This window comes from Megalopta genalis, unplaced genomic scaffold, assembly GCF_051020955.1.
Source record: "Megalopta genalis isolate 19385.01 unplaced genomic scaffold, iyMegGena1_principal scaffold0020, whole genome shotgun sequence".
NCBI classification, from domain to species: Eukaryota; Metazoa; Arthropoda; class Insecta; order Hymenoptera; family Halictidae; genus Megalopta; species Megalopta genalis.
In genome coordinates, this window is record NW_027476090.1 from 3709579 (window position 1) to 3732730 (window position 23152).

Consider the following 23152-nt stretch of genomic DNA (forward strand, 5'->3'; position numbering starts at 1 on the left):
GTTACAAAGAACAAAGTGACAATTTTTAAAGCAGGACATTGACGTTTAACGATTTTTGTAATCTTTCTTCCATTTTAAGTTTCAATCATCCGATTTTGTCATAAATTGCACAAAATGCGCTGTAAGTCAGTACAGAATAAAGTGACAAATTTTAGAACGCGTGGACAACGCACAGTAAAAAGTCGCTCTTCACTTTCTTCAAGAAACGAAGATCGATTACATCTCTCCCGATCATATCTCTCTACTGTAAATAATAGCTCGAGTGAACGATGTCAGTCTGCTATCGAGCTTTCCAAACGTTTCGACTAATTCTTCTCCAGCTTCTCTGCTAAAATATTTGCCATCGTTCTATCCAAATCGAAGTACAGTAAATTCTCCCTAATCGACGCTCAGCTCTGAAACAAAAATGGACAATTCGGAACGTGGAGATACGATTATTCGAGCCCTGCGGCTCGTTTTTACAGTTTCCGATTGTCAACAACTATTAAAACGAGCTGCAAGGCTCCAATAATCGTACCTCCTCTCCTCAAATTGTCCTTTTTTGTGCAGAATCTGAGCGCGAATCGGGGAGAAATTACTGTATTTTCAAATTCATCTAATGTCTTGGCAGTTTAATATTTCACTTATCGATTTCTATCACAAATGCTCGATACCGGCAGTCTATTTTCTCTCTAGGTTTTTGTTTAACACTTCGACTCTGTCACGCCGACAACCTAAAAATTTCACAAAATTGTATTTAGTCAAATTGTGTTAAACTCGCTTTAACTGCTTGGCTCTTGTCATCACGATTACTATTCCACCGAGTAATTTTGTCTTCATCGGGTATTTAATAATTTCGTGTTCTCTTTTACCGTTGAATAGTTACCATAGTCACCCGCGATCGAGCGATCGATCCTCGAGCTAAAAAACCCGACGACCGGTTGCGTCCTCCGCCAAATGGTTGTTCCACGGTATTCATTCCGATTCACTCTCGCCGCGTTCAATTTTCCGCACGTGAACCCGGGGCAGAGTTTACCCAGAATTCGCGCAGGCCGCTCGCAACCGTCGCCGTTCTGTCACGAAGCTCGTTACGGGGTTTTACGCCCTCGTTAGAACGCGCAAATCACGTGGATCACGGTAGTCCCGGCGCGGCATCTCGATTGCCGAGCGATCGGCTCGGTCTGCGCGCAGTCCGAGGAGGACAAGCAGAGTCGTCACGGAAATCGCTGCGAACAAGTATGCCGAGCGTATAATAATCCCGAGCCAGGTTTCGAGGAACGGGGTCCGAGGGTTTGCAACAAAATTGCAATAATCGGCCGGATAATTCGCCGTGAAGAAGGAGTCCGGGGAATCTGGGAACCGCGCGCGAACACGGTCGCGCTAATCGTGCGCCGAACGTGTACGAGAGGCGACACGCGTGCAACGAGTAGAACACGCGATGCAAAAAGGGGGTTGGCCGGGGCCGGAGGGGTTACAGAGCGGGGCCGAGAGAGGAGGACAGCCGGAGAGAAAAGGTTTCGTTCGCAGAGAGATATCCTGCTCGCGCGCGGCTCTCTTCTTCGGGTATCCTTGGCTTCCAGGGTACCGTTACTACCGGGGGCTCCTCTCCGGGTACCGGCTCCGAGAGCAGGATGCGTTTTGTGGGTTTTGTTGGACCCTCGCTGTTCGACGCAAGGTTGCAACGAGCACTCCACCGGCCGTCGTTCGCCGGGACACGAAGTTTATTCATGGAAATGGAGCAGATACGAAACAAAACGAGAGGGTATAGCTTTACCCGCCGGTGAAAAAGAGGCCTCTAGTGTTTCCTGCCCTCCCGCCCCCGAAACCTTTCTCTCTTTCTTGCCGCTGCCCGGCCCGCCACGATCGCGCGCCGATTATTGGGTCGTCAACCAAGTTTCCGGGACTCTTTGTTTCTAAACATCGGTTAATTCGTTGCCACGAGATATCGTCGCGCTCCACTCGAGATTTATCGAACCGGTTACGCGTCTTCCGAATCAAATACGATGTAAGTTGTGATTGTCTGATAAAATCTGTGACACTGATTGTACCATCTAACCCTTTTAGCGAGGAAAACATACCATACCTGGATAACGTAGTTCGATGAGATTTTGGAAAGAAATTAGAGCTTTTTAAATATTGAGGAAACAAGATTTTTGTCGAGTGTTGCGAACAACGATATATGTCATTGTCCGGCGCTACAAGCGTTAATTCAAGTGCTCCACTCGTTTGTTATCTATTCACCTAGAGCTTCGTTTCATTAACGGCGAATGTTGCTTTTCATCTTGGCTCTCACTTTCTAAACATTTCTGTAAATAGATGTCTAATTGTGAATTACTTGATCTTAGTTTCTTTTGGCGGAGATAAAATCTTTCATCGAACATTTGAACGATAACGAATGTCGCGAAGTAGATTTTTGTTTTTTATGTATTAAGCCATGAAACCCCCTACGGGGTTATTAGCGATATGTTTTGTAATATATTATTAGAAAATTATTATTACATATACAATATATCATTCAATATTATTACATATTACTTTGGATACATGAAACTTATCGAGTACTGTATGTAACGCTTAAGGATGCACGTCGTGCTTTTTAAGGAATTTAACAATTATTAACAGTGATTGAATGTACGGTTTACATAAAAAGGCATCTATCGTGTAAGAAGGACAGGTGAATTAGATCTTGCTTGAAACAATCGCACTGACACTACGGATCATCAGTAATATTAATGCGTGAGAAGGCCAGATTGTAATGGTTTGCACGAAGTCTGTTGGTTCAGGAAACAAAGTCACTGGCAAGGTTTTTGCGAGCAAACCATTGTTTCGAGCTCGGATTGTAAAAAGAGTTGTAGAACTTGCTTCTCGGTATCATATTACGCTTGGATTTTAAAACTTTTAAAGAAATCGGAATACGGAACTGGGATATCAGGGGAGGCATCCAGTTCGGCGGCGTTTTCCAGAAGAGATCCAGATTTTTTGCCGTGATAATTATGTATTACTTTTCCGACGTCGAACGCAACGGGATTGATTTTTATACTTACGGAGCCATTGGATAGAGCCTGTAAAACGCTTGGGCAATCAGTAGTAGATGAAGAGATTTTCGTGCGGTTAGTTGGTAGAGATCTCGATGGTCTTTTTTTAATTGCCAGACATTCTGCGGAGAAAGTGGATGTTTGATTATTAAGTCCAAATTGAGCCGAGATGTTTAGATCTGGAGAAAAGTATGCTGAGCCAACGCCGTCGTTGCTATCTCTCCTGCTTCCATCGGTAAAAAAGGACATGGAATTAGCAGGTCTGTTGTGAAAGTGATCAAGAAAAGTGGAATTAGGGTCGTGGGAATATTTGTGCGAAAGACCGAGAGCTGAATTTATTTCTATCGGGTAGCATAGCGCGTTAAAAGGGGCTAAGCAGGGGATAAAGTTATTTTTCTATTCTAAGATCGGTTTTCGGATGTTGAAAGGCTTGAAATTTGGGTTGGGAGTATAGTACGTGAACTGTGTCAAGCATACGAAGTAGATTTCACGGTAAAGTGAAAGAAGCAAACAAGTACCGTCGAGTAATTTGCGTTTAACCAATTTGCGTTATCAAGTAATAACACGTCGTCTACTGTGTCGCTCATAGGACACGTCAAATTTGATCAGGAACTACAAGAACGTAGAATAATAATGACCAAGGTGAAGCTTGACGTGTCAGTTCTTGTTCCCGTGAATGAACCATTTCGGTTTTATGATATTTTTACGGTGATCGGCACGGCGGTTCACTTGGTAAAATAACTTCTACAGGAATACAATATCAGTTTACACGCGGATCGTATGAATTTCCAACGGACTTTCCGGAAATTCCGCATGCAACTTTGATCTACGCCGCGAACGAGGTCTCTCGATTAATAAGTATGAAATCGATAGAGATTGCGACTAATTGATAGATACGACGGTAACAGGCGTATGCATAAATGATCCCGGCAGGAAGCCATCGTCGATTCGAAGTATAATTCAAGGAATGTTTAATACATTCCCGCGCCCTTTCTTCGCGCATCGATCCGCCGCCCGATTAATTGCATATTCCCGATTATCGGCTCGCAATCCGCAATTACTTTTGCGCCTGGTTCTTTACGATTCCGTTCGGTACTGGAATCGCGTCTCGGTCGGCTCGCATTCAGTGAAAGTTTACGGACTTGCGTCTCCTATCCGGCAAAATGCAGTAAAACAAAGATTTTTATGTAGTCCACCGTTTTATGTACGAACGAGCGCGATAAAAGCCGCGGTATAGCCACTAAAATTCCGTCTAGTCTTATTTTTTTTACGAATTAGCATCCGCGACCGTAAATTTACAAAGTCGTCCACAGTCTAGTTACGACTCCAGTAAATTAGGCGCCATCGAACGCGCTGCCGCTAGAGATAACGATCTACCAAGGTAATAGAAGAGGTCTGTCCGATTTTCTGGCCACACGTCGCACCGAATAATGCGATCTAAATACTCCCCAGTTTCCGGCTAATTATCCGAGACCGTCGGATATTTGACTTTCGACGCTGCTTCGCCACCTCCGCCAAAAATCTCGACGCCCACGCGAACGCCAGCCGTTCATGTTCGCTCGGGACCCGGTCCCCGCGAATTAGAAATAAAAAGCTGTCCGCGGGATCGTAGGAGGCGCCGGTCCTGGGGACTCTTCGACATAGTCGGAAGAAAAAGAAGCGTTCCGGGGACGAGGTGGGAGAAGCATGTGTAAAGTATAACGTAACCGAGGGCCTGGCGAACGCTTCTACGCTGGTGGTCCATTATACCGGTCTTCTTGGCGACGAGGAACGGGGCTTCTCGCAACTTTGTGACGCAAGATGCCTCCGTCCATCTTGCCAAGACACTTGGACCGGGATTCGTGGATCTTTGTTTCCCTCCTTCTTCGGGAATCTGTCTGGCTAATGTTAGCGCGGCGTGTCTCGTGCCTTCCACCAGGAACCGTTCAAACATCGGACGTAATTTTTCTTACAAGTCGAACGACTTTCTGACGATGCATCCGATTGGTTGTTAGGCACGTCATTGTTCTATCGTTTACCTCATCGAAATGACAATGACAACGAATCAGATTTGTCAAACAGCCGGTGCTCCATGCATATTATTATTTATATTTCTTTATTATTATTTATATTCCTTATATTCCTTTCCTTCCATATTTTATTTATATTCCTCGTGTGGAAATGACGAGTCTTGCCAGCAAACGTTTGAATTTGACGGACGATGCCCGCCGCATATTTAAACGTTTGAAAACCATATAAATTTCTTAAAATTGTCAAAAAACAAATGTATTTATAATATTATTAATATATTTATGATATCAGAAAATAAGCAATATTGAAGAGAGAAATAAACAATAGAAAATAAGCAGAATTAAAGAGAAAAATAAACAATAGATATAAACAATATTAAAAAGAAATTGAAGTTATTCGTAAACTTCGTCCACAATAATTTCAATTATGTAAAGAATTTCTTTCTTAACGTCACCGTATCTTAAAATGGATACTTTTCAATTTTTATCTAACAATTAGCATTACTTTATTAATCTGTTCTATTACAAATGAAACAGTGTCTCCACATTTCTATAAATATATCAAAGAAAACCAGAAGTATTTTAGTTTTATTTTGTGACGACTCTTCGCACGGAGTTGCGCTGTATTAAATTGTCTGCACGCGCACGTTTCTTTGAAAAGAAATCGTAAGCCAAGCGCTTGACAAAAACTAATTATATTATTATCTCATGTTCACCGCATCAAATTTTCTAGTTGTTGTAAGACATTTTTTTCAACTCGAGATTTTTATGAAAGAACGGAAATGAGAATTCGCGTAAAGTCCAGTGTCGTCGTCTTATAAATATCGCGCGCGGCACGAGGTGTAAATTTCTTTCCTTAAAGAGGAAATCTGTTGCAGACGTAACGATGGTATAAACAGCTCGTTTAAATACTTCATTTCCCGTTGAAACAAACAATATCAAACGGGAAACGGCCGACAGACTGAATCTCCGTCGATTAATTAACAGCTGGCGGTAGACGCAAGAGTAGACGCGTCAAGAGTTTCGTCGCGACGAAAACAAGCCACTTTGCTTGTCAAGCTAATAACAAAATCATCGTCGGCGAGTCGTTTAATTATTCCAAGTATTTTCGTAGCCGATCCGATCGCGCCGAGACTTCCCTTGTTCGAGCCGTTTCAAGCCAGACCCGTCTAATTTCGACGCGAGCGTGGCTGCCGGCGTTGATTAAATTCCGGTCGATCGTGCACGAGCGCAGCCGCTTGATAACGGCAGATAAGCGATCACGGGGCCGATTTGCTCGCCGACATATTTTTCCGCGCGTTGTTTACCTTCATCCCGGTGACGTTGAAAAATGAATTCTCGGTGTGCCGGCACGCCGCTCCGCGCCGCTCCGCGCCGTGAAAAATGCGCTCCTCGGCCTTAGACGCATGCAAATCCTGGCGAGCGAGCTCGGCCGTTTTTCCGTAACGCGGGCACGATCGCGCGAGGAAAAAGAGAAACGCGAGAAAAACGCTGGACGTTGCACGACTCGATTGAGATCGCGGTGCCAGATCATTTTCCATGCTAGTGCACGCATTTCGGGAACAACGCCATCAGCTGCGTAATGAAGATTTCAAACTGGTTGAATTACTCGCTTCCTTTCAGAAATTCTGTTCCGACGGACAAAATGTAAGCATTTCAATTACTTTAAACAGATAGTAAATAAGAATTTTCTTTCTCTTCTACGAAATTATCGGCGACGAAGAAATTTCAATCGTCGTAACGATGACGAATATCGCGCGGTAGGATGTTTATCTTCTTAGCGAACAAATAGTTAACATTTAGACTAATATTGATGACCATCTAATGATAATTGTCCATCTAATAATTTAAATTGCTTAATAAAAAATAGCATTTAGATAGAACTTTCGTCGTTTTGAATAAATTGTGGACCGAAGTCTCATCATCTCGAGATTCATTTATTATTTAGTGATCATTTCGTTCGTCTCTCCACTCTAACACTCCTAACTAACAGTTCCTCTAATTTATCGATGCTATTTGAAAAGAGATATTCCAGAAACGATTTCAGCGAACTGAAAATAAAAAAGAAGCTACATTAAATTACTAATTACGACGATGACATGGTACAACGATAAATTAGAGGAGAAAACATGTAAGACAGAGTTGCTTTTTGGGGTCGCAAGCGACCCAATGAATGCCAGGAGGTCGTCAACGTCGTCGTGCTGCATTCACGCTTGCATTCCTAAAAAGCACGACGAAAAACAAGGAGGTTAGGTTGGCCCCGTGGTTTCGTCGGTCGTGGTTCTTCTTTTTGGGGTTGTCGCCGGCCCTCGTTAAGCCCGTTAATGCGGCCAAAAATATTTCGAAAAACGCAGGTGCTCCCCGGGACCAAGCAGGCGACCGCGCGTGCCTCGTTACACATATTCCGGCACGGTTATCGTAAATCAAGCGCCGATTAACGTAATTGCCCGGCTGGACGAGCAAACGCCGGCAGCCGCGCGCGGCGCGTATCTCGCCGCTCTAATCTGTACGAATGGGAAATTGAAAATTTGCGAAATCGACGAAAAAACGGTAGCCAGACGATTATTTCTACCTGCACAGATGACCGTCCGCCTTTCGCTGTGAGTTTTCAATTTCGTTTCGAACCTGCTACGCGCCCGGAACACGCGTTAACCAGTCGTTTATGCGCAATTAGACCTCCGAATTATCTCTTTGGCTTTCTATTCAATTATCGCTCGTATTAGCTTAATTTTTATTGTCCGACCGACTGACCAATCACTGATTCTATTCGCAGTTATCATCTGTACGTAAGCATTATTGTAAATAGTTTTCTACTGCCACAAATGCGTGACGAATCTCTGCGTTTTCTTACAGCGCTTGCATTTCACGGTAATTTAACTGTTATTCGACTGTAATAGAACTGTATTTTAACTGTATTTTAACTGTAAACTTTTGTAAATTATAAGTTATTCAGTAAACTTTTAACTTTTGAATTATTCCTTCTTCTGTTTTAAGTTAACTTATTACAACAACGCATTAATTCTGTTGTAAAAGTTGAATTTCAATCATTATTTTGTATACGATTTCATCAAAATTCCGAAGGAACATTTCACTTCTTAACAGATATTTCGAGCTCGTTTAAATCGACGAGGAAGGAGCGGTTCTTCGACAAGTTCGCCACGCTTTGAAAGTATTTTAACTTTTTCAAAGCAGACCAACCGTGCCTCTCCAATTAGAACTTTTTCTCATTTTCCAAGAATTAAAGATATTCTGCCGATGCATAAATCTGTGTAATCAAACTTCCAGTGGATTTGTAACCGTTCTCTTAGACCAGAAAAGTTCGAAGTGAACTGTTCCATCGAGCTGAACCAATTGAAAATTTCAACAGCTCTGTTCAAGCCCTGTTTTCCGAGCAACTGCATGCGCAATTGCGATCGAATTACGAGTTCCCGAATAAATGAGGGGTTGCAAGAGTGTCGGGCTGACATCGTGTTGCGGGACTCGCTGGATAATTATTTACAGACTCCCGTGGGGAACGCGAGGAGCTTAGAAATACAAAGAAATCTGTGCCGAGCCAATATTTACGTTAACAGGAAAAATGATTCGAGCAAACACCGGGATCGGGCAGCCAGCAGCCCCGATCTTCGAGTACGCCAAATTAAAATTCTTTCCCGGCCAGGTTCTCGTTCTCCCTCGTCGGGACCACCCAGGGTAGGCGCGATAACTTCTTTCCTCCCTTTCCTCGATTTTCTCCTTTTTCCTCGTCTCCGCTTTCTTCCGTCCGTTTCTGTTTGGGACCGTTGCGGTGGCGCAAGACCTTTCCCCGTCCCTGTCGACCTCCTCGTATTTCTGCCCCGCGTTTCTCGTCCCTCTACATACACATACGCGGCACAGAGCGTATATACACGCATATGTATACACCTCGCAGCCGTTCTTTCTACTCTCAGTTGGGTTAGGTTACGGCGGACTAGGGCTGCGCGTCTTTATCTTTCTCTTTCTCTCTCTCTTTCTCTCTCTTTCTCGGATCTTCCCGACCGGTGACGTTGCGTCGACTCGCCGGGACTATAAATCTCCGGCTATTAAGACGGCGGTCCGCCGTTTCGATGGCCCGTGCCAGACCGTACTATCATCTTAATACTTCGTTACGCGCGCGAATGCGGCAGCGAACCCTCCTGGAGATCTTATGGCTCGCGGACGTTGTCCTCCTCCGTCGAACGCCGATTCTCCCCCCTTTCCACCTCCCGGGGATAGTTTATTGAACTATTAACCCTCGATGGCGCACGGATGCTTCCGACGATTTCATAGCTGCCGTGGTTAGCTGAAATTCTTTCATGTTTTTTAACCGACTTGGGTCAACGTTGATCTTGTTAGAGCCAACGATTCGAACCGGCCGGGAAATTAAAGTTTTGATGGGACGTTTGTAACTCTCCGTTGAAATGTTTCATGTTCACGGCAGAAATTTAACGAGGTATCGGAGCGTCGTTTTATTAGGACCGTTGAAGTTTCTTTGAAAATGCTACCGTAAATCGGAGGTGCACGGGATAGGCGACCGGGGCCTTGCAATTTCTATCCTTCGGTGATAATGCGAAACGGCGCCACCTGTCCCGAATGATTACTCAATTTTTAAACGCCGTTTCTAATTCTATAGAACCGTTGATTTCTACGCATTACCGTTCCAACTCTTTCGATTTCCAAAGACTGGCATCGTGTTTTTATTTCCTACGGCTGGTAATAGCACCGTAAATCACCGCTGGTTTAAATCACTGTTAAATTTCATTCCGCCTAGTGGCTTACAGTTCTCTGAAATCTTTCATGGGCTATAAATGCATAGTTATCCGCGCACAGTCTGTTAACAGACTGAGAAATGCATGTATGCATGGGGAATGGAAATGCGTTACGGAACGAAAGTTTAGACAAGAGCTGATGAAATTTTTATACTTCAGTTTGCCACTTAATACATCCATTAACTTTTAATGCCGCCGTATCGCGGCTAATGACTTCGATAACATAATATACTGTAACGAAAGTAGACAGTGCAAAATACGCACCTAATTTCGCCGCATTTCATTCTCGAGGCTTATCTGCTTCCTTCGGCACCCTTTTATCTCGCCCAACGAGATTTTGCATATTTCTATATATCCCATATTTTATAACCCTGTGAAAATAAACTGATTTTGGTTGGACGAAAAAATGGGACAGTGACACAGAATTGGCATATCTTTTACAAATATGTGACAAACATTTGTCAACAGCTGTTATATTAATATTTGGTAATATTGGTTATTCGCTTCTCCACTCTTTCGAACAATACATTTCTTTCAGTTCGTTCATATTTTCAAATTGTATCTGTCTCGACAAATCGCTCCAAACGTTCTCGATTACATTTCATTCGAGCGAGCGATTCCGAAACGTTAATTTGCTAAACGAAAAAACTGTCTCGTATTCCTGTCCAACAACACTCCATCCGTAAGAATCAAAATGACAGTGCTCGTCTGGATGCTCCCACTCGTTCGCCTCTATTTAGCAAAGTTTGCTCAGTTTGTTTTCGTACACGTCGAGTCGTTGTTTCCCATTCGGAAACGGGGTGCTCGAGCGCGGAACACGTCCTCGGTCAAACGAAAACGCGTTTCGTGGCATCGATATTCGACACCGGGCCGTGAAATCGGCGAGAGAGGAGAGAGCCGCTCGTGTTTGTCGACGCGAGAGTATCGCGCGGCTTAACAATATTTAAATATTGTCGCCTCGAGTGTCTCGCCGCGGCGAACGTGCCAGAGGGTCGTAGATAAACCGGCCCCTGCTTGCACAACGCTCTCTCGGCTACCGTGTGCCGCAGGTTCTTCAGCCTTTTTCTTCTGTATACACAGAGGAAAGCGATGTCCCTTCGTTCCAACGGGAAACTGCCATCGTGGCTCCGCACTCGAAACGGCCATTTGTCCTGGCCGCGCGGCTCCACCTATTCCGCCGACTCCCTAGACACCGGGCTTGCTTTTCTGTTCGAGCTGTTCTTAATTGTTTATTAAATGTCACTCGCAGAAACGCGGCATTCCAGCGAGCGTCGACGATGCTCCAGTCGCGTCTGCGAGTCTGAAATCATTTGCATGCATGCTTCGATTTGTTTGCGCGCACGGCTCGGTTTTTCATGTTAATATTGGATTATCAGGATACGCGACTGTAACGAACTTATTGTCCGAGAGCGAATTCAACGTTCTCGGAACCGTTTTCAACTCGTTGCGGACAAAGATTCCTAAACTATTTGATTGGCGCACACGAAATGTCCGTTTTTTAATGCGTGTAAATGTTCGTCATCCTGCTTATATTACGTTATATTTTGTCAAGAAAGAGTTCTTTCCTTTATTTTGAGGTTTGCGCAAGTATGAATTCTGCGGATGTTCGTTTAATTTCTTTATAAAGCGCGAGTTTATTCAATCAAAAGACCAGTACTTCCTTAAAAATGGCATTTATACGTTAAAAAGTCGTTGGAAAAAGTGTTCCGTAGCGAATGGATCATATTTTCATTGAATAAACAAACTACGAAGAAGATTTGACGTTTTTACTATTTATTTAAAAATCCGACATTTTATACGCACCAATCTAATACTAAGAATATATACCTCAAATAACTAGATTATGTCAAGGATTACTTAAATAACTTAAATAACTTGAATAACTTGAATAACTTGAACAACTTGAACAACTTGAACAACTTGAACAACTTGAATAACTTGAACAACTTGAATAACTTGAATATCTTGAATAACTTAAATAACTAGATTATGTGCCAAAGATTTAAATAATGACAGAAATGAACAATATATCTGGATGGTTTGTTAAGTTCATAATCAAATTACACGATTGCAATCTCTGGGATTGCAATCTCTCGAAATAAACTTACGGAGAGACATCAGTTGTTCGCAGCATTAGTTTTTCAAATTGGGCCGGCTCTAACGCAGATCCGCCAGTTTCATCGCCAAATCTCATCTCCGAATCTCATTTAAAAATTGGAACGTCAAAATCCGCGAATAGACTCGCAAGAGTCGCGAGATTTTCGTAAAAGTTCCGAGGTTTCTGTAAAAGCAGGACAGTGCTGGACGTGCGAGAGGTGGATCGGAGCAAATGGCCAATGAATAAGTCACACGCGATCGTGACAGTGGTTTGGGGGATCGGTGGTTGGAAATTAATTATCGCGGAGGCGAGGACGACGCCGGTGGCGAGGCGTCGCGCGGTATTTTCGACACGAGGCAACGCCGATAATGAAGCGGTCGGACGTCGAGCGGCCGCGATTCGGCGAGAGGAGTCACGGGAATCGTTCGCACGAGAAAGGAGGCCGTCCAAGGAGCAACAGGAAGAGGAGGAGGAGGAGAAGGAAAGAGAGAGAGAGAGAGAGAGAGAGAGAGAGAGAGAGAGGCGATGGTTCTCCGGCTCGTAAATCACTGGACATCGATAAGAGTGGTCGCGGCGTCCGCGCGATGTCCCTCGTTAATAATTGATACAATTAACGACCATTCATTAGAGTCGCCGCTCGTGCACTCTCACGTACCCCGGAGGACCGGAGGAGGTTGCAGCCGGCGCTGCGAACTGCTGCACCGTCACGCGATTCGGTTCGGCAACCGATTTTTGGCGGCTTCTAACCGGGCCGTGATAATGCCGTATCTCCCTTCCGATGCGAGCCGTCCGGTCGTGTTTCGGTTTCGCACAGGGGATGCAATTACGTGGATTTAGCAATCCTCGGCTAACGACAAATTCGAATCAAATATCTTGTATGTATATTGTTTCGTTTAATGCAATTCGCAAAGAGTATAGTTGAATTTTTTACTATTTTGAAATAGTTGCATTGCAGCAACGAGTCAGGCTCGTGACGATTATTTGATATAATAATTGCTAAATATGAATGTTATTAATTTCTTGGAGGGTATCCTTTTTGCAGGCTTCTCTTTGCGAGCTTCTTTTGTAATTTCGGTTATATTTTGCTATAACTTGCTTAGTGCGACAGTCAATCACGAACAAAGGTATTGGCACAGCTATTAACTCATTGACTGCCAAGCAAATTTAGCGCGTCTTGTTTTGGGTGCCACGGTTTTATTTGAAAGAAAACATGAAGTTTTACCAAATATAATAATGTTAAGTTACTGATGCGATACTGCAATAATTTTAATAATAAAAATTGATAATCAATGTGTTCTCTACACATTTTTCATTCATCCTTTCTAATAGTTCCTAACTCAAATAGTCATTTGTAGCCAATCTAAATTTGCAGCACCCACTACGCGATATCTCGTGGTTGGCAATCAATGGGTTAACCCTTTGCAGTTGACGCTATTTTAATTCGAAATCCAAAACATGTTTTCTGATCTACAGTATTTCCATTTTATATGATTTAGTACGATTTGGCCTATTGGCAAGTAGAATGAAATTTTAACAGTATTTTAAAATATAAACGAATCTGATACTGTTACAATTATTTAGAAAAATAGTATAGCAATTTTTAGCGACGCCTCAGAGTCACCACTCGAGTGCAAAGGGTTAATCCTCTAATCGAGTCAGACTAGTGATGAAGATTTTATCCGTGATCTGCTAAATATGAATATTGTTAATTTCTTGTAAATTCTCTGTTAACAAAGTCCAGGTTCTATCATGAAAATGATCAACATTTTAATGGCCGCACGGCTACGCAGTGAAACGTCGTCAGGGGCCGACAATATTTTCGAAGAATGAATTAAAAAGAACTTTATGTAAATTCATGAAATAATTCGACATGTGCAAACATTCGCATAAAATAAAAAAAAAGAAGAAGAAAAGACAACACATTTAATAGAACAAATTTAATATTTTTCCTTTGCGCGATAATTATTAAAGCATCGTACACGCGCGCGTTGTGTGAGCGGCCATTGAAGCGTTAAGGGCGAAGAAATACTAATCGACGCAGTTCCGAGAGAACAATGGATGGAACCGCATGCGCGTGTAAAAGAGCGTGTAAAGTCGAGTCGAGCGGTTTGTCTGTTAGGAAACGGTTGAGGATCGTTTGGTATTATTGGGGAACGTTCGTGCGAAGAAGGAGAATGCATCGTTTTTAGTCCTGGACGTGACCGCTCGAAAAAGCATCTGGCGGGCAGCGTGCTTATTCGATGCCAAGTAATTTGTACGAATTAAAGAGAACGAGACGGATCGCGAGCCATCAGAATTAGACACTCGGCTCGAAGTAATTAGGGGGTTCGGCCACTGTCCGACGCTCGGCGGTTTACGCGGCGGTGGTGTAAGTCTCTCGGGCGTGTTCTCTTCAATCAGAATTCCCAATTAACGGGAATATATCATTCCACGTAAACAGGCCGTGCCCGGCCGTTTTAATTGGTATTCGCAGGCAGTAAATTAGATTAATACCTAATCAGCCTTCAAAACGGCCGCATTTAACCGCGCAACGAAACCGTCCCGCCGAAAATCTTGCAGCGTCTCGCAACCTCGCGCCGGCAGTATCGCGCTACAAATTACCCGCGCGACGCGTCAATCTAATTAAAACACGTCCCGCGAGACGGCCGTAAATTACATATCGCGACAACGACGCTCGTTAATCTGCGACAACGAGGTTCGTCATCTTCGAGCGTGTCCGACAAAGCGCGCGCGAGGCTGCTCGCGTTTCGTTCCGTTCGTGCGTGAACAGGCGAGACAAAGAGGGAGCGAAGGAGACCGACCCGGCCAGTGAATCGGGGCATCGTTAAAAAGATACCGCACTACGGTTAAAATAATCAATTGATACGCATAATGATTCGCACCTCGAACAATAAAAGCCGTTTCCGCAGCGTGGCGGGATTCGGTCGGATGACAAATTTCATTCATTTATTCACGGGTAAACCCTTTAGTACAAAAGAACGTACTACGTAAGGGAAACAAAACAAGAAATGTACAGAAGAAATTATTATTGCTGTAGATTGGTAAACATAATTATTGTACAATACATATGCTGCGAGACGATAGTTTTCGACTTCCTAGGGACTGTACAATCTGGTATCGCGTGTACGGAGTTAGCATGATTAATCATTCTATTAATACACACAACGCGCGATTCTTTACATGTTTTGATAGCGTGTACAGGAAGAAGACAAAATATCGGTGATCCGTTTTCTATTGTGCAGTGCCTGAAGATTTGTATTTTTAAGCGAGCCGCCGCGGTTACGCGAGCGAAAAGGCATAGGACAAAATAACATGATCTTGGCATTCGTCGCACAAACACTTGTCTAATTCTGAAGGAAAAACATTGCGAGAAAATTGTTACGCATCGCTCTGCCAAAGACAGCGTACATCTCGAATTCTCCTTAATCGTCTCTCAGTGATTCGTTGCTCCCAATCTTAGTTCGTTTACATTGAAAATTGTTCGCTATCTTGTTCGTGTACAAAGTGCTCGACGCAATTGAGGAATCCGACATTACTCATTTCTCGGAACTGTACACCGTCGTTGCCGTAGCGATAGCTCGAATGACTAATAACGCGTCGATAACGCACGAGTTCGCTCCTCGGGGCGCATCGCGCACCCAAGTGTTTCTCCCTATTTCGCGGCACTTTCTTTCGTGCCTAATAGGCTGATCCCGGCGGAGAGCGGATAAATAAAGAACCGCGCGCGTGAATTGTAGTCGAAGGGAAAGAAATCGACGGCTCGTGCCTCGATATTCAGCGGAATTTCCAGCCGAGCGAGGATCTACGACGTCGTAAATCTCCCGGCGACGCGGCGCGAACCGATGTGATACTAAATAGAAATATGGATAACTGGCGCACGAGGCGAAAGAAGCGAAATAAATTACAGCAACCGCCTCCTGTCGCGGCGAACACCGACCGGCGAAAGGAGCGCCGATGATTTAATAATTGTTGCCGATAAAACGAGCCATCGAGCGCCGCTAATTGAATCGCGCGATCGGCTCGAGCGCCGCTCTCGTCGAAGAAACGCGGCCGGTTCCCCGTGAATATCGAAACGATGGACGAGACGCGCGTTTATCGGGACATCGAAAACCGCGGAGCGAACGATCCAACGAGGCAGAGTTTATTAACCTTGCATTGTTGTTCGCGGATCTTTTTATCGTCGGCCATATTTCATGCCCGAAGATTGGTCGGTAGCGTGTCTTATTATGAAACAACCGGCTGGGTGGAGGCCAACTTTCTGTCGGGGAGGAACTTAGCGATGGTCATAAGCGATTCATCGCCTGATTGCGACGTTTTGCCGCTGAAACGCTACACGCTCCCTTTCTTATCCGAACGGCTATTATTGTTTATTCTCCTCTCGTCGACGGTCGCCTGCATCGAGAAATTGAAAAACAAACGCGCGATCTTGTCGCCGTGTTACCGCGTACGCTTGATTACGGTGTGCTCGGCGAGTACGAAGAACGTGATACATATTAGGCAATGTTAGAAATCTCTGTGTCGCCAAGCGATGCTTTAGCGCAGGGGTGTCAAACTCGCGGCCCGAGATGAACATTTTTGATGTCAAGTATCAGAGGACGTAAACAATAATTTAACTTTATACATGTTTATTACAATGTACCAGTCAAAATTAAAATATTTGTTTCTATGAACATTGATCTTTTTTTTTTGCGGCCCACCTAAAGTTAAGCATTGTTTATTTGGCCCAAGTTAGCTTTTGAGTTTGACATCCCTGCTTCAGCGCTTAGCAACGTATCTGTCCGTTAGAATTTTCTTTCAAACGTTTTCAATTTTTTTCAATTTCATAATTTATATTATCACACAGTGGATTGTACTTTCACATATGTATACTTTTATTGCGGATGACAGGTACGTAACAGGAACACGTGTTTACACGTCGAAGTTTTTCTTTACATTCGAGTGTCATTGATCACAATATCCGGACAGTAAATGTCGTCGTAAAGCTAATTATTATCGCATACAGCTAATTATTATTGTTACTACATTATCGACAGAGACACGCGTTTCACAATTTTACATACATATACATGGTGTCCCTAATCGATCACCGCCTTCGTGTTCCCGGATAAAAATGTTGGTCCCGCCGCAAAAAGTTCGCAAGTGCGGACTTGCTTGGCAACGCGTCGATGCCGTGCTAGCTCGGCTATCAAGATTCCCAGGGGCTGCCAATCTCAGCCAACATTCCCAGTCCGCGCCTGCTGGAAGGCGCGGCTCGGTCGCGGATTCGCGGAGCGTTGAAGAATCCTCGGCGATCCGCTCGGCCTCGATCGGGCCAGCGTTCGAACTTCTCCGAAGGGGTACGTGCTCGAGCGGGAACTGGCAGCGTGTGTTGGCCGAGCGAATCAAGAGCCAGCGAGACAGAAGCGAGACAGGAAGGCGGGCAAAAACGGGCGAAATCAGTGCCCGTGAATCGCCGGGCCCCCGACACGCCGCTCATTTACGCGCGTACGCGCGCATCTCGTATCTCGGGCGCGCATCGAATACGCGGCCACGGCGTGGATCGGGTTCACGGTGCGCTGGCGCTCGCGCTCGCGCGGAGCGGAAAAGGGACGGCGCGAGCAGGATGGAGCGGCTCGAAGCGGTTTCGAGCGTGTTGCGGTTGTGGGGAGCCCCGTCTCGTCGGGCGTCGCTTCCGACTGCGTCGACCCTGCCCGTTCGCTTATAAATAACACCATCTCCCCGTTTCTTCGCGCGTTTCGCAGTTTTTCTCTTCCTCGGCGCGGCGAGGGCGAACTGTGGCTGCCTCGCTCGCAAGCCTAATTAATATCACGTGATGAGCGATCGCGGCAAAACCTCCGGCTGGCCGAGAGATCGAGCGCGGCAGCGCGCGATAAAGAGCGCGCAGCGCGAGCGCGAGCGCGCCGCTCCGGGCGCAGATACGCGGCCGCGATCCGAGACAGAGACGCGAGAGCATAGAGGAGATATTGTTCCGCTGTTTCGGCCGGAATGTTCACCAGGAAACTACTGTCTTCGCCTGTCGTCGGCCATCTTTGTTGCCGGAGAACTCGTCTGCATTTCATTCTTCGCACTGTCCCGTGTGCCCGATGCTGCCGTTCGCTTCCGACAGATCCACCTCCAATGTCTCGAGCCGAGCATTTTCGTTAGAAATTTGCCTATTAAATTTGCGACATTTATGAAAACATGGTCTTAGCCCTTTTCGCACCGAACATACCGTCGATGGCTACATTCGAGAACGATTTATTCTCTTAACGTTTTCCATAAAGAAAACTTTGATTTCTGAGCGGGCTTCTTTATGAATTCTGTACTTATTATTATTTCGAGCGCAATAGATAACAATTTCTTGATATAGCTCATAGAATCGAGAAGAAGGAGCCGCGTTGCAAGTACAGCAAAATTCTCCCTAATCGACGCTCGGATTGTGCGCAAAGATGGACGATTTGGGAAGCGGAGATTTGTGGCTCGTTTTTATGGTTGTTGACAATCGGTAATTATGGAAACGAGCCGCAAGGCTCGAACAATCGTATCTTTTGTTCCCGAGTTATTTATTTATGTGTACAATCTGAGCGTCGATTAGGAAGAATTTACTGTACTTTGTATCGGTAACTTTGTATTCGGACCGAAAGATACCTTTTTTTCTCGAACATCGCCAGATCACGTGATCTTCGCTCGGTATTTCTCGATTACATACAACGTTTCCAGCCGGCACCGAAATTGTTAAACGCTCCGAGAATGGCGACGACGCCATCGGAACGTTTCATTAGAACAGGCCAGTGGAATATCATGGGCGGTTTGTAGGTTACTAAAGTGGAGGAGCTACGAAATGGAGGACACTGGGAACGTGTCGCGGTTGCATCCGCGATTGCATTCGATTAGCGATCCGCGGCAATAAAACTGCGAAGGAAACGCGAGGATCGAGTAGGTCGTAAGTAGATAACGGGTCGGGTCGAGGCAGAGAGGAAGAGGTGGCGGGCAAGAGAGAAACGGAGCAGCAGGCCGGACGGAGCAACAAAACCGTCGGGATATAGAGGACACATTGTACGCGGAGGCCGGCGAACGAGAGCAGAGAAACACGTCGTGGCGAATCGACTCTCGCACCATCTCGTCAACGAGCACTCGGGGGCTGCGTGTTGTGTGTTCGTTACTGGCCCGATAGCATCTTCTCTTTTTCTCTTTCTTCTCGCTTCGCAGCGGCATGCCCGAGCTTTTTTTTCCACCTTGTTCCTTCGACATCGCCGCCCTTCTTTCCCCCGACGAGGACGTCGCCGCGCCGGGCTCGTGAAGTGTCGAAGACCCGACCCGACCCGACGCTTCCTCCGCGTCCCAGAAACCCGTGGAAACGAAAGAATCGCGTAGCCTCGGATGTAACGAGTCGCTGTCGCTGCAACAACAGATTCACACATACGGTAGAAGTCCGTTTACTTCGACGACAATTTACTCGACCGACGCTATGCTGCGAACGCCGCTTATCCACTTAGTCGAACTTTAATTACTTGATCGAAAAATCCTCGGTGGTGGGACAAATTAAGTGCACTTCCATTGCATTCAAGACTCGGTTACCGCTTGGTCCTAATGAACCGTAAGTTCAACTGCAGAACTATTCGAATAGGTCGCGGATCTATTGCTGCAAGTATTGTAGAAATGACAAGGTCGCTTAGAGATACTTCTCACGGTTCGGATGCTGTTCTCGTCGCTTCAACGCTCGAACGGCGGGGCTCGGGTCCGTTTGGACCCAGAGTATATATCGAGTTTCTAAGAATTCATTTTCATTCTCACATGTTTGGTGAAGGTTTCACCCTTTGCACTCGAGTGGCGATTTTGAGCCACTGCTAAAAATTGGTATACTGTTTTTCGAAATCATTCTAAGAGCATTTGACTCGTTTATGTTTTTAAAGAACTGTTAAAATTACATTGTACTTGCCAACAGGCGCAATTTCATACGTATAAATCGCAATAAATTATGTAAAATAGAAATTCTGCAGATCAGAAATCATGTTCTGGAATTCGAATTCAAATAGCTTCGACGGCAAAGGGTTGAAGAAGGAAAAGTTACCTGTCTAGAAGGGTTACCATACAAAATATGCGATCTACGTGGAATTTGGATACGGAGTGACGGCAGTATATAACAATTAATTATAAATAACAGAAATTAATAAATATTCTTAATATAGTAATAGTTCTTGTGGTCAGTTATAGGATCTAATTTATGAGTAATTTTCGTTTATTCTATCATCTCATGCACAACACAGGTACCCGCATACCTCATAAGCGGATCTTTAGTAAATTCCCAGTTTTGTGGATTCCTTGTAAAAGTCAGAATACGGGAGAAATTTATTTTGCTGTCTAAATAATTTTTTATTCTAAAACCAAATTTCCAGTATCATTGACGTCTGTAATGCGAACGTGTTCTTGTGTTTGAAACATTTGTCAAGTGCCATAAATGCATCAAGATCCGTCTACTATTCGCGTAAGTCGCGGTTCTACTTGACACTAGAAGACCAACGGGGTTGAAACACTGGTATTAACCTCTTAGGCACTATGCGCCACTATAGTGGCTTTCGGGGATATCATCCCTCTGAACGACGCGCCACTATAGTGGCTCACTCTAGTAGCTCACTCCGTTTGAATGAAATAATCATCTTCCTATGCATTGTTTCACATTTCTTTTGCCTTCACATCGATTTACAACGGTGTCAATAATATACACGGTGTCCCAAAAATGTCTCGCAATCCGAAAGTGGCGGATTCCTCGGATCATTCGAAGCAACTTTTTCCTTTACAAAAATGTTCTCCGAGGCACCGTTAACGAGTTATTAACGAAAAACAGTGACCAATGAGAGGCGAGCTCGGCTGGCGCGAGGCGACCGAGCCAATGAGCGGAACTAGACTTCGTACGCTGGTTGGTCACTGTTTTTCGTTGATAACTCGTTAACGGTGCCTCGGAGAACATTTTTGTAAAGGAAGAAATTGCTTCAAATGATCCGAGGAATCCGCCATTTCCGGATTGCGAGACATTTTTGAGACACTCTGTATAGACGGAATATACAGTATCAGACTCTGAACAGTACTTATCAGAATCTGCCGTCCAGGGAAATAGTCTCGCACAGAATGCACTCGTACCTAAAAGGTTAAGGGTTGTCGGACCCGGTTGGCCACGTGGGCCCACAGAACCGCCGAAGACAATCGCGCAACAGAGCCATCGCTTTCGCTTGTCGACACGGCGTATAGATCACGCATTCAATTCCATCGATCCCGTTCGCAGATCACCAGCGACGAACAGTTTAACAGGCAGTTCAGCCGGGGCCAAATTGGCTCCCGATTTTATAACCCCACCGCGGCAGTTGAACCCGGTATTTACGGGACGCGTAACCGGGTAGCACGGCCGGGCACTTTTCACTTCGTTATCCGGCCCTCTGCGCCCGGCCCGCGCGCGATCTCTTTATTGTCCATCGGGATCGCTTTTGTTTCACGCTTCGGACGACACGCGTCGACTTCCAGCCGCTTCTAATTATATCGTTCTCCTTTGTTCGTCCGGATAGTTGCGCTGAAATCGTTTGATGTCGACTTACGTTGACATCCTCTTTGTGGACGGCCGGTTATTCTGATAATAGGTTCTTACAGCTCTTGCGGGCCGGTTCTTCGCGGCGGAGACTCGGGATCCTGGCTCCGCTCGCCAGAAATCTATTCTGAACCTCCGTTCATGGTACAAACCGATCGCGTTTCTGAAGCGGGAATACGCGAGGCTTAAATCAACGCGTTTCTGACAAGCCAGTGGCGCGTTTATAAGATTATGTTCGTTTTGGATGTTTGATGTAACCTGTAGCATATACCGTGCACAGTGGACAGTGTAACACACGGGGCTCGATGTTTGGTGTTGCCGTACCGAGCTCCAAAGGTAACCGTACACGTTGCTCTTCGCGTTGTACACGTGTCACAAGTTCGCGCCGTTTACTGTCCTCGCTTTCTTTAAATATCTATGGACGGATGATTTTCGGATGTTCACAGTTTCAGACATCTCTTGAACCGATCAATTTCGCGTTTCATCCACAACGAGATTATGAATTGCATCCTCGTCTGATTCAGTTGCGAGTCCGAAACGTGGTTGCACTGTGAAATCGTCTTCTCCATAAACGATACAAATATTGTTTGCGACAAATGTTGCTGTATCACCTCCGCGCAATATACAGGGTCTCTCGAAATGATGGTACTTCCGTGAAGTGAGGGGTTCCTGAGGTCATTCGAAGTAACTTTTTCTTGGCGAAAATGCAACCGGTGGCTTTGTTTACGAGTTATTAACGAAAAACAGTGACCAATGGGAGGCGAGCTTGACCCGCGCGAGACGGCGAATTTAATGTGCGGAACTGAGCTTCGCTCGCTTCGCGCCAGCGGAGCTCGCCTCTTATTGGTCACTGTTCTTCGTTAATAACTCGTAAACAAAGCCGCGAATCGCATTTTCGCTAAGGAAAAAGTGACTTCAAATGATCTCAGGAACCCCTCACTTCCCGAAAGTATCACAATCTTGGGACAACCTGTTTAGACCATAAGATGCTAAAAAAATGAGTATGTACTCACTTTTGGTTTTCCACTGTGTACAAGACGAAATGCTTGCGATACATTAACTTCTCCTGTCAAACGCCTTCTGTAGACACAGATTTATCCCTAGACTGCGAACCATTATACAAAATAAGAATTGTCTGCGTCGACTTCAAGCGCTGTTTTTTTTCTCTCGTTAATCATTTTAATAAATTCAAACTGATGAATCAACATTATTGGTTTCTTTTAATCTACACGCTGTTTTAAATTGCATCCCTGCTTATGTTTAGCATAAGTGCATAAAATTATCATTTTGTGTGTAGGAAACGCGGAAATGTAGACATATTCGCGGCACGAACCTATGGGGCGATCTAATAGTTATTCGAGATTATGAACAAAAGTGACAGAAAATTCCTCGAGTTCGAACGCTGACAGAGCTCCCTTCCCCCCCTTCCCCCAAGGTTCTAAGATGGCGGGACCGGGTCTGTTCCATTACACGCTGATTGCGAATTGTTTCTATCGCTTCGTGCCGTATCGAAACGCGCCCGATTCGTTGTCAGTCGGCTGGCAGCGACCTCCAGCCAGTTCCATGCGTGTTCACCTGGACGGCGAAGGTGGTGGTAGGGTGCAGAAGGAAGAAGAGATGCCAGGAGCGAGAAAGAGAAAGAGAGAGAGAGAGAGAGAGAGAGAGAGAGAGAGAGAGAGCGAGGGCGGAGGCAGAGCGCGCGGAACCGTGCT

General features: G+C 45.1%; 1 protein-coding gene across 4 annotated transcripts in view; it reads left to right on the top strand.

Moving 5' to 3' along the window:
- hth (Meis homeobox homothorax) overlaps window positions 1-23152 on the top strand; it is a 666356-nt gene that overhangs the window by 63541 nt on the left and 579663 nt on the right. The gene's annotated exons all lie outside the window — the stretch shown is intronic.